The sequence below is a fragment of the Camarhynchus parvulus genome, chromosome 2 (assembly GCF_901933205.1).
Source record: "Camarhynchus parvulus chromosome 2, STF_HiC, whole genome shotgun sequence".
Classification (NCBI taxonomy): domain Eukaryota; kingdom Metazoa; phylum Chordata; class Aves; order Passeriformes; family Thraupidae; genus Camarhynchus; species Camarhynchus parvulus.
The window spans coordinates 84,164,803-84,174,408 of NC_044572.1; positions in this window are offsets into that span (position 1 = coordinate 84,164,803).

The window sequence follows — 9,606 nt, forward strand, 5'->3', positions numbered from 1 at the left end:
ACCTTCTGGTTGTCCTTTTAAAATCCATCTCACATAGTCAGGGGAAAGCCCACTGCGACACAAGCTAGGTCCCAGAATTAGAGAATTATCTTGGACAGACATCTTTTCACTCTTCCAAATGCTGTATTAATTAAATTCCCTTGTAATCTTCTGGAGTGGCAGCAAAAAGCTGCTGTTGTGGCAACCCTAGAGCTGTCCCTCATGAACAGGCTCATGATGAAAAATTCAGTTTACAACAGCTTCTAATAGCTCAGATACTTGGCTTAAACTGGTATTGCAGTTTTCAGAGTAATTGTGACATTTTATTTGTATGACTACAGAGAAAAATATAAATATTTCAACAGAGGGAAGGAGCCAGTTTCCATTTAGATCAATTAATATTCTCAGGTTATCCTTCTGAAATTTTACTAAGCCCTTAATAGATAAAATTTTATTTTACTTAAATGGAATATGAATTGGTCGTATTCTATAGAAGGTAAAAGTGGCCCTTTTTTTGTTAAAACACCCGTATCTGCAGTTTTCTTCAATTTTCAACAGATGCATTAGCTTCACATTTCTATTTTGTACTTAATGTCATAATATGATATTGAAAATTCCAACCCTGGTTTCTCATTTTGCTGAGCTTTACTAGCATAATTATTCTTCAGGCTTCTGTTAATTATATGCCCCACCATGTGCTACTTTTCAACATCCTAAAATGGTACCACCTTACCACTAGGAATATTAAACAATGAAAGGCAACACTCTTTTGTTTGGTTACACAGCATGCTGTGTTCTGAATTCAGTCTCCTCTCATAGATCTCCCCTCCCATCTTCTGAATTATATCCTTTACAAGGTTTCAAAGAAGGGCACTTACAGTCATACTTGCTCTAAAATGTTAGGGTTTGTGTGTGTTATTTTGTATTTTCTGTATCCCAGATATTCCCCAGTTTTTCAGAAACAAATTTAGAAATAAAAAAAAAACTAAAGAGAAGAATGTAAAAAAATAAAGAAAGAATCTACTATTCAGAAGTTTTATTTCAGGTAATTTTTTTCTCACTCTCTTAAGATGACAAGCTAGTAATCAAGGTGAAACATAAAGCATTCAAAAAACTACTTATCTGCAAATGGCATTTCTTAGATATGTAACCTTAAAGATTAATGTTTACCTTAAAGAATGGAAATACTTAAGAAAAAAAAAAAAAAAAAAAAAAAAAAAAACAGAAAGTGATTAAAAAGATACCAAAGTTCTTGATCCAGTTAAATTGAATCATAGAATCACAGAATCAATTAGGTTGGAGAAGAACTTTACGATCATTGAGTTTAATCTAAGACCTAACACCTTCAAGTCAACTAAACTATAGTAGTAAGTGACATGTCCAGTCTTTCCTTAAACACCTCCAGTCCATCTAATGTTGAATGAGAGTTCTAACCAAGACTTTTACAACGCCAAAGTCTTTTCATTATAATTCAAAAACAAAGAACCTACTGACCACACAAGTGCTAAACATTGACAGTTTGACTAACCAACCCAGAAATGCTATTTTTAAATGAGTGTGGTTTTTCCTGAGAATGATTTTAAAGAGTTTGACTTAAGAAACATACTGACAGTGTCCAAGAAAGTGATACAAATGGAATTTTTATATAGTAAACACTCCTCTATATCATCCAGAGAAGCTGTAAATCCTCGGCCACTGAAGTCAAAAAAAGGTCTCTCATTATTTAAATAATCTTTTTTGTCAAACTGAAAATGAGGAGATATTAGAAATGTCACAAAGACAGAAAGCTATTTCAATAGGCTAGCCAAATAAAGTTAATTTTGCTTTAGTTTGTGGCTTATTTTCTTCCACAATATTCCAAGTCATAATTCTAAAACATGACCTCTCAAAAACAAACAAAAAAGAAAACCAACCAACCAAAAAAACAAAAGCTCGAATTAAATCTTATTGATAAATCATCCTGGAAAAACAAAGTAACCTGTCAATCATTTCCAATCAACAAATCCTAACATTTAATCACAAGCATATTCACACTTCAACATGGATCCACTTCTGTCTTTAAGCTCCTAATTAATAATTGTGTTGTCAAAATGCCGAATCATGAATAGTCCTTAAGGCTTTTCCTGTACAGAAGATGATGAATACTTGTACTCTAGCCAATCAAAAGTTCATTTAGTTGTTACAGAATATTTGTCTTTAAAGTAGAATCATTTAATTATAAAATTATTATGGTTGGAAAAAGCCTTTAAGATCATCAAGTCCAACCGTTAATCCAGTCCTGCCAAGTCTACTAAACCATGCCCGTAAGTAGGTTCAAACATTCAAAACCTTCATGGCTTTTTTGCCATTTTAAATATGATTTTGAATGGTAAAGAAAGTGAATATCTAATTAATGATTATTGGAAAAGGCACTTCTCTCTAGGCTGTAGACTACTGTTCCCTGGGTCTTAGTACAATGGATTTATTGCACCAGGGTGAATACCATGAGGCAAATTATGCCACCCATACTGATACTACATATCAAGGATGTATTTTTCTTTACAGAGTGTAGATGTATGAAAAAACAGTGAAATAAATTCTTACTGATTCACTGGATAATGAGGAGAGAGAGAGAGAGAGAGAGAGAGAGAGAGAGAGAGAGAGAAAGAGATTGTTTTTATGGTGAGTATGTCTAAAACTGGACAGTTTCTTTCTCTTAAAGCTCAGATGAAAATTAGTCTTGGATGGGTTTCTGCTTACCAGCTACCTTTGAAAGAAAAGCTTTCCCATTTTGCAATGATCTCTGGAACTTCCAGCTCCCTTTTGGCTTCTCTTTCCTGCATTGTGAAGTACCTCCCAGTTATCAAATTTACTTGAAAACTATTGTCTCATAGGCAGATAAGTGCAGTAAAATAATGCCCAAAGACAAATGCTGACACTTGCTTTTTGCCTCTCCAGAAATTCTTTTCACAGGCTGAAACTGCTATGGTAGCCGTTTCATGGATCTATATAAAAATTAAAGCAAAGGAAATACCTTTAGTTAAAATGATGAGAGTGAATTTATTTACTTATAAAAATTGAATAATTTGGTATGCAAATATCTGAAGCCTTGTCATGTTTTTCATCCTTTCCTCTCTGAAGTTTTCCAATGTATTGAAAAGGCATTATAGTAGGCATTTTGCATTGTCATTGGCTTACCTCAAAGGGATATGCAATATCCATTGTTGGCAAAACAGCCTATTTTATTTTGAAATTCTTATATTTGCTCTCATCAGCAGCATAATGAAAGATTACAGTTTTATTAAATCAGAGCTCTCTCCCTTTTCAAGCTAAAGGTACTTCACTACATTGGTTTATGAAGCATGCTTTTTTTTCTTTGTTGTTTCTAGAATTGAAAAAAATGCATAAAGGTATTAAGAGAATAGCTAAAAGGAATTGAATTCCTTAGCTGAAAAGATTTGTACATGCCTTATGTTTTCCTGGATAAATAATCAGGAATAGCAATCTTGTCCTAGCTGATCACAGACAGATAATGATCAAATGGTACTTTTCACAGACTGTCTTGTTTAGGAGTTTCACCGACTGTCTCAGCTTCCAGTTTCCCAGTTTGCTGGGAAAAGCTGCAGTAATCTGTTCCTATCCTCAGCTTTCTCCTTCCTTTAAGAACTGTCCACAAGAGGGCTAGGCATAGCACAGACTAAAAACACAAAACAAAATTCCTTGAAAATTTAATGAAGACAGCAATGTCATAATTTGATCTTGATATGGACTGGGATTTTTCTGAAATGCAACATTTATAGTAGATAGAAATTCATAAGACAGTAATATGTTAAATTTGTATAACTTGTGGATGATCATAAAATTTAACTGACAATTGAAAATTACAACATAGCAAAAATGACCACAGAGCAGCATTGTTCATAAAGACTTATTTGACGAAGATTTTGTTCCAAAACCAAACAATCAGATAACAGATACCTTGAAACGACAGAAGTATTTTCAAGTGCTAAATAAGGAGCTTGTCTTGCAAGAAAGCAGTTTTTTCCTTAAGGCTACTCTCTACTTTCATGATTTATTGTAAACCTTCAAAATTGGAAGAAAACAATAACCAAAAAACAAAACAAAACAAAACAACAAAAAAAAACCTCAAAAAAACCCAAAAACCCCAATAACCAACCCAAAAAAACAAAGCACCAAAAACCCAATAACCTCAATCTCAATGCAACATCTATTCTGCTTTCTTTGCTGTTTTTTCAGTGTTCACTTATACCCAGCATGCCCATGCTAGTCAAGACAGGAGAAGAAAGGGAAATTAACAATGTGGAAAATAAAAATACACCAGGATTTATCCATTTGTTACTTCTTTAAGGAAACTAAATGTGCTATTTGAGCTCTATGACAACACTTTTTCCTTCATCAAACTAACAGGTTGTCCTAGGGTGAATTTTTGATGGTTGTAAATTTGTAATTTTTCAACAAATGAAAAAATTTGTAAATCTCCTCCCAAATGTGCTCTAAACCAGGACACAGGTCTTAAGGAATCAAGCAAAATTTGTAGCCAACTCTATACACAAAAGAAAATAGAATTCTTTCATGGACAAAATATGTTTGCTTTAGCACTATTCAAAGAAGGGAATGAATTTTTCTATCTGGCCAGCATGACAGTTGTCTCCAGCCCCTCCCATTTTTTTAGACATGATGAGCACACCCCTCACCATCAGTGCCCTTAATAGCATGGACAAACCAGCCTAGTTTCTGTCCTGCTCTCCAATGTGCCTTCCTTTCAAGAAACACCCCCAACTTCTATTTTGTTTGGATACACCCTCAGGGATGCCAAGAGCTAAAAAAGGAGGAAATCAAACTGAAATATAAGTGAAGGTTGAATTCAGGAAAAATGCAGTTAATACACATAATTCAGGAAGTATAAAACTCTACCCTAACACTTCTGCATCTTTTTTTTTGTTGTTGTTTGGTTTGCTGAAATGTCCTAATCATATGATTTTAAACAACTTAGGAACTCCAGGTATCAAAAACATTCTTAAGTCAAAATGGAAAAGTAGGAGGTTCATAAGAAGAGTAATACAGCACCAAGGTTTTCTGTGTAAAAAGCTTAGTTTCACATGTTTTCTATGAACTCAGGGTACAGACTACCCTTAAAACAGCCTTTAGTTTTGTTTTGTTTTTTTTTTTGCTTTTCTCTTATAAAAGCTAAGAAAAACCAGGAAAAAGCATTTGGATTGATGCCTGAAGTCTCATTTTAAGGTTCTGTAAGGTTTTCTCCCAGCTGCCTAATGGTAGAGAGACAATGGTACAGAGAGAGCTATAAAATGTTCTACTATATGTAAAAAGCTGTACTGAAAAACCATTTTTAAGTTTCAAATCAAGTACTCAAGAGACAGCAAAGCAAGAATTAACTCCCTCACTTCGTATCCAAAAGCAATGTAATCTTTAAATATACCATGACACAGGGATTTTTTCTAGATCCTCCCGCCACCTCATTATGGGCATGTGAAAAATTGAATTAAATTAATCAGCAGGTTTTCAACATTTGGCTTATTTTTATTTTTCAGTGTGTGTCCCTAGGCCTTAACCAAGCACACCACTCAAACACTAAGCTGAAGACAGAATTATTCATTCCCTTCTGGGCTTCCCTATGGTGCTCATCATGCAAAGCTCTGAGAGCTTCCTGAAGGTTAATTTATCTTAACAAAACCTCTCCGAAGTGACAAGGTAATATATTCCACTTTACAGACAGGCAGCAGAGACACATAGACAACAGCTAGTACTGAACTACCCAGGGTCCAAGTTGTGGGATTTTGTCACATTTTATAATAATCTGCATCTTCAATCACGGCATCTCTTCACTTTAATTGCAACTGTGACTGCTCAATGCTTCTTCATCTGAGCCATCAGGGTCCTGAGGTGGGCATTCAGAAATGAGAAGCACACTGTTATTGACCCTGTGTGAAACATCTCATCTAAGGGACTGTGGAGAGTCCCTCAGGAACTCTGATGGTCAGAGACAGACTCTGCTTCTAGGCAGAACTTAACTGCCCTGGGAGGAAGGCATTCATTCTCTTCCAACGCATGTAAAGTATAAGTACCACATATGACAGCATCCTTTACTTTCCAGGCCTAAGCAAGAATCCATTCGTAGACTAGCAGAACTTTGTCTAATGAGTGAAGTATGAATCCACATTAAAAATAGGAGGGATTCACCTGGAATGAAAGGAATGGATTAAGATAACGGACAAACTTCATTATATTTTCTAACTTTCAAGCCTTTCATTGATGCCTCATTTTTTTGTACAATATTTCTTTTCTCTTACCTTTCTCCTGTTTCTTCAGATACTAATTGCAGGGGGTGGGGGGGATTGTGCAGCTAGATCCTTTGCATGTCTGCTCACTCTGTGAAAATGTCATATATACGCTAAGTCAGCATCCAGAGCTCTGAGGAATTTAGGCACCATGAATGAATACAGATTCTAAGGATGTGAGCTGCTATTGAGCATATGCAATCCATTTTTATTCACATTTTTGATAATGGCCAAATGAGCAGGAATTTTCACAAGAGTGAAATGTCCAAATGCAAATGATACCTTTGTAAAATATCATGTTTCTGATTTGAGGAGGAAGAGTGTAAAAGTATTTAAAATAAAAGATCTTTAAAGTAAAATAGAACCAGTTTCTAACATTTTTATAATGCTCCCCTCTTCCACTGGTGGTTTCACAAATAGTTGAGATACATTTGAATAAGTGGAGAAAACCCAAAGGTAACAACCATCACTTGAAACCCTGAAAGGCAAAGCTGGCATAGAAACATTACAACCCAAATGTATAGTTTCACAAAGTATGGGTCTCCAAAATATGAGTATGGCTTGTGTTTATTCAGAACAGTAATAAGGACAAGCAGTCCCATGGAGGTAACAAAAAGCATCACTTGGCAAGTGTTCTTCAAACAGGCAATTGTCTCAAATACTACTAGTTTTGAAGGATTCTACATTTATTCTCGATCATGAGTAAGGTTAGGATGTTGCTTTCATCATGAAATAGCAGTCAATTGTATTAAATCTCAGGGAACCCACAGTGACATCTCACATATATAAATATGAGAAATTCTTGTACCCAAAGAACTGATACAAGAATTTGTTTAGATTTTCTCTCTTTAAAGATCACAAATTCTCTGAGAATAGACAAGGCTCTCATTTGATTGGGTACTAATAATTCTATGTGTGTGTTATCTCTTTTAACTGCATAAATATGCAATTGTATAAGAAGTCCTGATACTCTCAGGTTTGATAGCCAACCTTTTAGGAGCTTTTTTCCAAATTATTAACAAAAATAATTACTACTGAGTTATGGTGTTACTTCTGATATACAATCACATACTGTTGAAAAGAGACAACAATGACATGCTGGGAGAGCCTCATATGAGCACGTGGGTTAACAAAACAAAGAGCAATCCCCAGTGATGAGAACCAGCCTCCATTTCAACTTTTATAAGTCACAAATTTCATCAGACAATAAAAAATTTGCCTTGAAACTGTAAAGAAATCACTGAAATAATGACAGAAGAGCTGAAAATATCAAACAGTCAACACAAAACTAATTTAAAAAATAACATTTTTGTTTTCATTTTTAGTTTAACTTGTTGGCTAGCAACACAGTCATGGTCTCAAACATCAGCTGATCAGTTTCCTGCAGGGCAAAGCAGCCCATATCAGCCCATGTCTTTATCGGACCAAAGCGTTCCAACCTTGTTGCTGATTAGCCAAACAATAACTTTCATTTCTAAGCTTCACTGATCTTGGAATCTCCACTTCCATAATCACTTTTTTCCTTAAGAGTTAGAACAGATGCATAGACCTGGGATCTGTAAGCTGGGCAGAGTGGCAAACATGCAGAGCCATTAATGATTTTGAAGGAGCATTTGATATGGAACATGTATTGCAGTCATAATAAGATTCAGAAGAGATCTACATAATTCAGCTCCAAGGCATCATAAATGGGTCTCCCATTTTTACATTTCATTGGCATGTTTGAAAAGTAATTCCACTGTGCATGGATATTTTTTTTTCTGACCTGGGAGGATGTCCTGTGAGGTCTCATCTGATAGGATCATTGAAAGGCAGGAAAAAAGGCATCAGGAAGCTCACATGAGCCATATCATCCTTGTTATAAAGCACAACTGGTATTTCTCACTTAAGTTAGACTATATTAAAAGTCTTTCTACAGCACAAAAGGCAGACATTTCACAAAAAGTAACTAGACAAATTCATTGCCCAGATTCATACAGCATGGTTGATTGTGTAGAAGTCACACCCACCAGGATGAATTTTAACATTGATAATGTGAGGTGGATTATTTCTGCTTTCTCTTTAAGGTATTTCATAGAATCATATGGCTTGTTGCAGCACATGAAAAAAATAAACATAATAAACTTGTAATCAAGTTAAAGGATTCTTTCCATTAAATCCATTTCCTAATAGATCCTCTGTTCTGATATTTTAATAACCATATATATTATTTTATATGTCCCTGGGACATTAATTTAAGATTTCATTAGTTCCATTGACTACAAGTTCTTTGGGAGAATTATTCTTCCTTTTAAATAAAAAATTGATAAAATTAAATTTACCTATCAAGTGTCTTGAATTGGAAGAAACAAATAAAAGAGAAAAAAGTGACCTGTTTTTGTTTTCTGCTTTCCTCCTAAACCAGGTGATACTGCTTAGATTCTTTTTCCTCCTGTCTAATTTACATTTAACTTGGCTGCTGATAATATGTCTCTAATTTGTAATTTCAACTGATTACTGATGACGTACATGGGTTTGAAGTGAATCCTATAATCAGCCTTCATTTTCAGGAGTGACTTAGGATTTTGTCTACCCATCTGAAAAGGAACTGAGTTCTTTTATAGAAATTATTGAAACATTCACCATCTGAACCTGTAAAGATCTCTACAGTGTGTATTTAATCATTGAATAACTGACAAATCTTGACTATTTCAGATAATTTAGGTCTATCACCTTTAAAGACTGGTGCTTCTCTTTTGTTTGACAGGCTTTCTTTGGTTTTGAATATATCCTCCATCATGACCTCCTTTAAAGTAATTAAATCTCTGTGCTAATAGGAAATCTTTCATGTAACACAATTGTTTTCCCATTTGGGGGATCATTTTAATAATTTAAATTATATTTGATTTATTGTATTAATTTTTTACTCAGAATTATTGCTAAGCTTAAGTTATGACATGAGTGGAATAGGCTAGTGCCATGGAGAAATGGCTCCCTTATTTTCATAAATAAAAATGGGAACTCATGCAATTATGAAAAAGAAAAAAGCTAAAATTTAGACAAAAAGATTGTTCTCCAATCAGGTATCATTAGTCCTGTGAAAGAGATCTCTGCAGCTATGCCAGATGTTTTGTATGCATGCAATAATTTGGCTAGTGCAGTGAGTGAGGTGAAAGTTGAATTTTGTGCCATTGTGCAACTGCTGCACTCCCATTGCCAGAAATGACAGAACCTGTCCTGTTCCAGAAAAACATACTGCCTGTGCAGATAAAATTCTCTTAATTTGGTAACATCTTGTAGCTTTTTTTAGTTTGTGATTAGCAGTTAAGTTCAGCTATTTGGCTGAGTGATT